The 6606-nt window shown below is 40.1% G+C and overlaps 1 pseudogene; it reads left to right on the top strand.

Moving 5' to 3' along the window:
* The first annotated feature begins 3282 nt into the window (after positions 1 to 3282).
* On the top strand, positions 3283 to 4095 carry LOC100753156 (annotated as a pseudogene).
* The last annotated feature ends 2511 nt before the right edge of the window (positions 4096 to 6606 follow it).

The raw sequence follows: 6606 nt of genomic DNA, 5'->3' as shown, positions 1-6606 counted from the left end.
ATTTTTATATGTGTGAGTATTTGCCTTCATCTATGTAAGTGTATTAAATGTGTGGTTGGCCAGTTGAGGCCAGAAGAGGGAACTGGTTATCCTGGAACTAGAGTTAGACTGCTGTGAGCTGGGTGTGCTAGAAACTGAAGCAGCAGTGTTCTCTGGAAGAGTGGCAAGTGCTCTTAACTTCTGAGGCATCTCTCTTTGTAATTGTAAATTTAAAAGACTGTATTACATGTAAAAGTGGTGTCTTAAGTGCTCTAAGTATCTAGATGAACATTTGCATGCAAGTAAAGACACTTTTTCTATTTTCTCTATGTTTGTAGCAGCAATTAAGGTTTCCCGATTTTCAGCATTTACCAATGGTTTTAAGGCAATGTTGTTATTGGAAATAGTACTTTTCCGCCTTGTTTCTCAGGGTTTTCCTACTGACCCCTATGCATTTGAGTAATCTGACCTGAAAATTCTGGACGATAATAAATCTGACTACTAAACAGCTAAATTTTATCACAAATACAAGTTTTAAATAAATGAAATAAAAATACATTCTTATTATCTAACAAACATTTTCAAGGAGTTACATGTACAGGACATAATTAGAAACTAAGCATGGCTTTAACCTTGGGCCCATGAAAAAGCATAAGAAAAACTAAAAGGCACATTTGAACTGAGTAAAGAAACTGTTGAGTCTGACGAAGTGGCTCAGTGGTTAAGAGCATTCACTCCTCTTTCAGAAGACTAGTATTTGGTTTCCAGTCGGCTGGCTCACACCAGAGGAACCAGTCTCCTCTTCTGGCCTTAACAGGTACTGCATGCACATGACATCATTTAGAATTTTTTTAAACAACATGCATAAATTGTTTTATTTTTATAATTGTAATTAGGCCAATTTTAAAGTAGAAACAAGCTTCTTTTATATGTCAATCCCAGTTCCCTCTTCCTCCCTTCCTCCCCTGTCCACCACTGACTCCATATCCCAACCCCTTTCGGCTCCCCAGGGAGGGTGATGCCTTCCATGGGGGATCTATAAAGTCTGTCATATCATTTGGAGCAGCGTCTAGACCCTCCCCTGTGTGTCTAGGCTGAGAGAGTATCCCTCTATGTGGAGTGGGCTCCCAAAGTCCATTTGTGTACAGAAGCCCCATAGATTGCCCAGATCTCCAAACTGACATCCTGGTTCAGGGCCTCTGGAACAGTCCAATGCTGGTTTCCCAGCTATCAGTCTGGGGTCCATGAGCTCCCCCTTGTTCAGATCAGCTGATTTTGTGGGTTTCTCCAATTTGGTCTTGATCCCTTTGTTCATCACTCCTCCCAAACCCAGTACAATTCTTCACAGACCTTGAAAGAACAATTCTCAACTTTATTTGGAAAAACTAAAGACCCAGGATGGCCAAAACAACCCTGTACAATAACAGAACTTGCAGAGGCATCACCATCCCTGACTTCAAGCTCTATTATAGAGCTATGTTCCTGAAAACAGCTTGGCATTGACACAAAAATAGACAGCTAGAACAATGGAATCTAATTGAAAACCTTGATATTAACCCACAAACCTAAGAACATCTGATTTTTGACAAAGAAGCTAAAATTATACAATGGAATAAAGAAAACATCTTCAACAAATGGTACTGGCATAACTGGATGCTGGCATGTAGAGGACTGCAGATAGATTGATATCTATTGCCATGTACAAAACTTAAGTCCAAATGGATCAAAGACCTCGGCATCATTTAGATTATCTTGATCATTGGGAGCTAAGTTTATCAAAGCTGAAATTTATGTTGTCATTAAGAAACTCAATAGAAGTAGAATATTTGATCATGGAACGACAATAAACAGGAGGAAGAAGTTATATGAGTGCATATTAGTCTTCATGAATTGCACTAGGCGTAGCAACAGGGGTGATGGATGCTAAATATGATAGAAAAATCCCTTCATAATTCTCAGGGAAAGTAGCTTCTAACTCATCAGTAGAACTGTGCCTTGGCTAGCTTTACTGTATTTCTAATATCTCAAGATCTAATTCAGTTGACAATCAACATCAATCATGAGAAATTGGAGTCTTGACTAAATTATTAAATCAATTTAAATAACTTCCCAATTCATGCATTCTATGTCAGGATGCTAACAAGAAAATGTAACTAACTGAAATAAAGAATTTCTAGCCAATGAAATAAAAATAGGGACAAGCACTGGAAAGGAAAACATGTATTAAAAATGAAAAGGAAAAAACATCACATAAAAGAAACAGTGAGTTCCCAAAAATATGGAGATTAAACTTTGTAGAACAGTTTATCTCAACTGAGAATGGTATCATCATCATCCAGGGGCTAAGACAATTAACTGAAAATAGTCTGTCACCAAAACTGGAGTCTAGTCCTACCACTGTTAGGAGCCAGTGCGTATGTAAGGAGCCGTTGGAAGCTGTGTGCATGCGCAATGGGTAACTTTGTAACTCTCCAGCCCTTAGTCTCCGCCCCTCCCGTGACGTCATATGGTCCGATCAGCTGACGTCATATGGTCCAAGGGGCTTCAGCCAGTTAGAATGTAACACTTGTCAGGCGATGGTTGCCAGCCTATATAAGGAGGGGTTTTTGGGTGTTCAGGGTCTCCATTTTGTAAGCTAATGCTCTTCCTCTCAAGAGGCATTAAAGCTTTACTGCAGAAGGATCCTGAGGAGTGTCCCCGTGTCGTTTTTGCTGGCGAGACGGTTAGCGTGGGACACTACCAGTGTTACCTGGTGGGTAGAGCTCAGGGACACTGCTTAACAGCATGCAGTATATAGAATAATACCTCAGATGAAGCATTGTCTAGCCCCAAGGGCCAACAGAGCCAAGGAAGTGAATAAACCCAGTGCAGAGTCAGTGAAAGGAAAAGGACAAAGATTTGGAACCCACCTAGCAGCCAAGTTGGAACTGCTCACTTATTAAACCCAAGCCTCAGGAAGTTATCTTTCCCTGGCATTTGGGCAACATGGTTAGAAAGCCATGTAGAAAGTGCATGTGGATGCAGTTTGAGTCTTATCCTTGGATATGACTGCTAGATTGCTGATATTTTGCACAATGGAAAAACTCTTGTTGGCTCCATACTACCTTATTCCCTGTCAACTGCCTTCACTATACAGATCGGATTTCACACACATCAATTTCATTTCCCATCCCTTGCAAACTCTGTTTCCTCATGAATTTTTCTATCTTCTCAAATTCATCACTATCTTCAATACTAAGGCCCACAGTCCATAAAGTCGTACTCAATTAAAAGTGCATAAAGTGCCTTCAAAGTCTCCAGCCGACCAAGATGCCCAAGAGAAAGAAGGCGAAGGGGAAGAAGGTGGCCCCGGCCCCCGCCGTCGTGAAGAAACAGGAGGCCAAAAAGGTGGTGAATCCTTTGTTTGAGAAAGGGCCTAACAACTTCTGCATTGGGCAGGACATTCAGCCCAAAAGAGATCTCACATGCTTAGTCAAAAGACCCTGTTACATTTGGCTATGGTGGCAAAGGGCCGTCCTCTCTATATAAAGTACCACCTGTCATTAACCGGTTCACCCAGGCCCTGGACCAGCAAACAGCTACCCAGCTGCTTAAGCTTGCCCACAAGTACAGGCCAAAGACAAAGCAGGAGAAGAAACAAAGGCTGTTGGCTCGTGCTGAGAAGGCTGCTGGCAAAGGGGATGTTCCAACTAAGAGGCCACCTGTTCTTCCAGCAGGAGTCAATATAGTCACCACCTTGGTGGAGAACAGGAAGGCTCAGCTGGTGGTATTCTCCTACGATGTAGACCCCATTGAGCTGGTACTCTTCCTGCCTGCCCTGTGTCAGAAGATGGGGGAGTCCCCTACTGCATCATCAAAGGAAAAGCCAGGCTGGGACCACTGGTTCACAGGAAAACATGTACCACTGTTGTCTTCACACAGGTTAACTCGGAAGACAAGGGTGCTCTGACTAAGCTGGTGGAAGCTATTAGGACCAATTACAATGATAGATATGATGAGATCTGCTGCCACTGAGGAGGCAATGTCCTGGGTCCAACTCTGTGGCTCAAATTGCCAAGCTGGAAAAGGCAAAGGCCAAAGAACTCGCTACTAAACTGGGTTAAATGTACACTCGCTGCTAAATTTTCTATACATAAATACAAACTTATCTTCCATCAAAAAAAAGTACCTTCCAAACAGTAATTCATTATTCCTCAGTTTTGAGCAACTCACCAGGTAAATAACTTGTATGTGCAATATTAACATCACTCAAAATGCCCAGCACCTAAAACATAACACAAGTTTATTGTTCATTCAGGTTAACAGCTCTGGCAAGTGCATCTCTTCTCAGTAGAACTGCAGCTCATCAAGCATCTTCACTTTTATATTTCTACCCTCACTTCTAATTTTTATTTATTCAAAACATAACCTGGGTGATGGGGAATGGCCTTCTCTGTATATGTTTATCTTATTGGTTGTTGAATAAAGTACTGTTGGCCAATGAAGAAACAGGTTAGGCGGGACAAGGAGTCAAGGAGGATTCTGGGAAATGTAGTAAAAGGAGTGATACAGGCAGGAAGTGACATAGCTGGCAGACTCATATATATAAACAAGGGCAAGAAGATAATCGTCCTTTTTCTCTTCCTCTGCTCTCTGCTCTGGAGCTGCCATGTGATTATGACAAGAGAAGACACCAGCAGCTGGTGTCCAATAAGATAAGTCTTTATGGTTGATACTTAAGACTGAGTTAGCAAGTAAGAAATCCTAGTCAATTAGCCAAGCAGCATTTGTACTTAATATAAGTCTCTGTGTATTATTTGGGGTCCTAACACAGTGGACAGAATTTGGGAAAAACTTGGGTGGCTGGTGGAAAGCCCCCATGTGGTGGCAGGGCTCAGGTGGCTTCAGCAGAAAGATTTATCATTACACCTGGGTGGATATAGAAACACCAAAAATAACAAGTAGAGCTTTATGGTTGGGTCTGTACATGGCATACATCATGTTAACTCATTTTATATTTTATTGTTGGTTGCTTTTTACTCTTGGGCTCTTTTTGGGAGGCCTGGCACCCAGTTCCCCAGTAAATCACACATAGAGGCTAATTCTTAGTTATGAAATTCTGGCCTTTGCTTGGCTTGTTTCTAGCCAACTTTTCTTAACTTTAATGAACCTTTTGCCTCTGGACTTTTATCTTTCTCTATATCTGTATACCTTATTTGCTTCTTATTCTATGGCTGGCTGGGTGGCTGGCCCCTACCATCCCCCTCTCCTTGTTCTCTGTAGTTGCTCTTCTCCATTGTTTGTCCTTCTAGTTATACTCTCTGCCTGCCAACTCCACATATCCTTGTTCCTGCCTCACTCTTGGCCATTCAGCTCTTTATTAGGACCACCAAATGTTTTAGACAGGCACAGTAACACAGCTTCATAGAGTTAGACAAATGCAGCATAAACAAAAGTCACACACATGAAAATAATATTATATCATAACATTTCCTAAAACTCCAGACACTTATCTGTATGTACCTGCAAGGAAACCTGGAAAATATTCACTTTTGTGCCCAGGAGGTAGAAGAAATGACTGGCAGTACGGTGGGCATTCTAAATATTTTACCAGTAACATTTTGGATCAAAGAGACCAAAATAAATAAGTAGATAAATAAATAAATACATAAATAAATATATGCAAGAAGGTTTATTTATTTGTAAGATAAAACAGTTTGTTATAATGTAGCTATAGAAGCTGCAGGGTAAACTAGCTTTTGGAAATCTAGAAGAATTACTAAACTTAAAGAAAAAGGGTAGATGGATGAGCAAACTGTGAATTTCATATAAAAATGAAATAACTAGAAATGATAGTGAGCAGTGAGCTAAATTCTATACAAGCTGGCAGTGTGTTCTGGTCTCTTCCTGTGAGAAAAAAGAAGGCTCTATTGATTATAAAATAAATAAATAAAAAGATTAAAGCTAGGCAAGCTGTTTTGTTTGTTTTGTTTTGTTTTGTCCCCAAGGACCAGAACTGACAGTGCCTGGGAGAGCTCAAGGGAGATTTTTTTAATACCCAAGGAATGGTAATGAATGGTCTGTAGTATGCTATATAAGACTTCAGGTTAAAGAGGGTAGGCTTCTGGTCATGAGGCTTCCATGAAGATAATTTTTTGACTTCATAGAATTGGAAACCAAATTACAAGTGGAATGCAGAATGATTTTAAATTTAATTGCATAATCATATGATTTTCCATTGATCTTTCCTTGAGCAGAGAGCCTTGCTTTTGCTGAAGCTTTTGCAACTGCAAACTAAGGTGAATCAGTTGGCTTGGAGTGAATCAGTTTGCCCCCAGCCCACCCCAGTGTAAGAAGATGGATTGATATACCCTTAAAATGCCCATACCTGACATCATATTTTTGCTATTTTATTTTATTATTATTGTTGGGTTTTTTGTAAGGTATGGAAACCAAGTTATAATTACCATTTAAAAGAACACTATAATTTTTTTTAACCTGGTGAAATCAGTTTTAGTGTCCACTAAACTGTAACAGCAAATGCATTTAACACAGAAAAAAAAATTAGTGGTAATTCTGAAGACAAAACTATAAACAGTTAAGTAGAAAGTAAATATGTATCTAATTAGTATTCTTGACTCAAATGTT

The sequence above is a fragment of the Cricetulus griseus genome, chromosome 5 (genome assembly GCF_003668045.3).
Source record: "Cricetulus griseus strain 17A/GY chromosome 5, alternate assembly CriGri-PICRH-1.0, whole genome shotgun sequence".
Lineage (NCBI taxonomy): Eukaryota > Metazoa > Chordata > Mammalia > Rodentia > Cricetidae > Cricetulus > Cricetulus griseus.
This window is presented reverse-complemented; position numbering and strand designations above follow the sequence as displayed.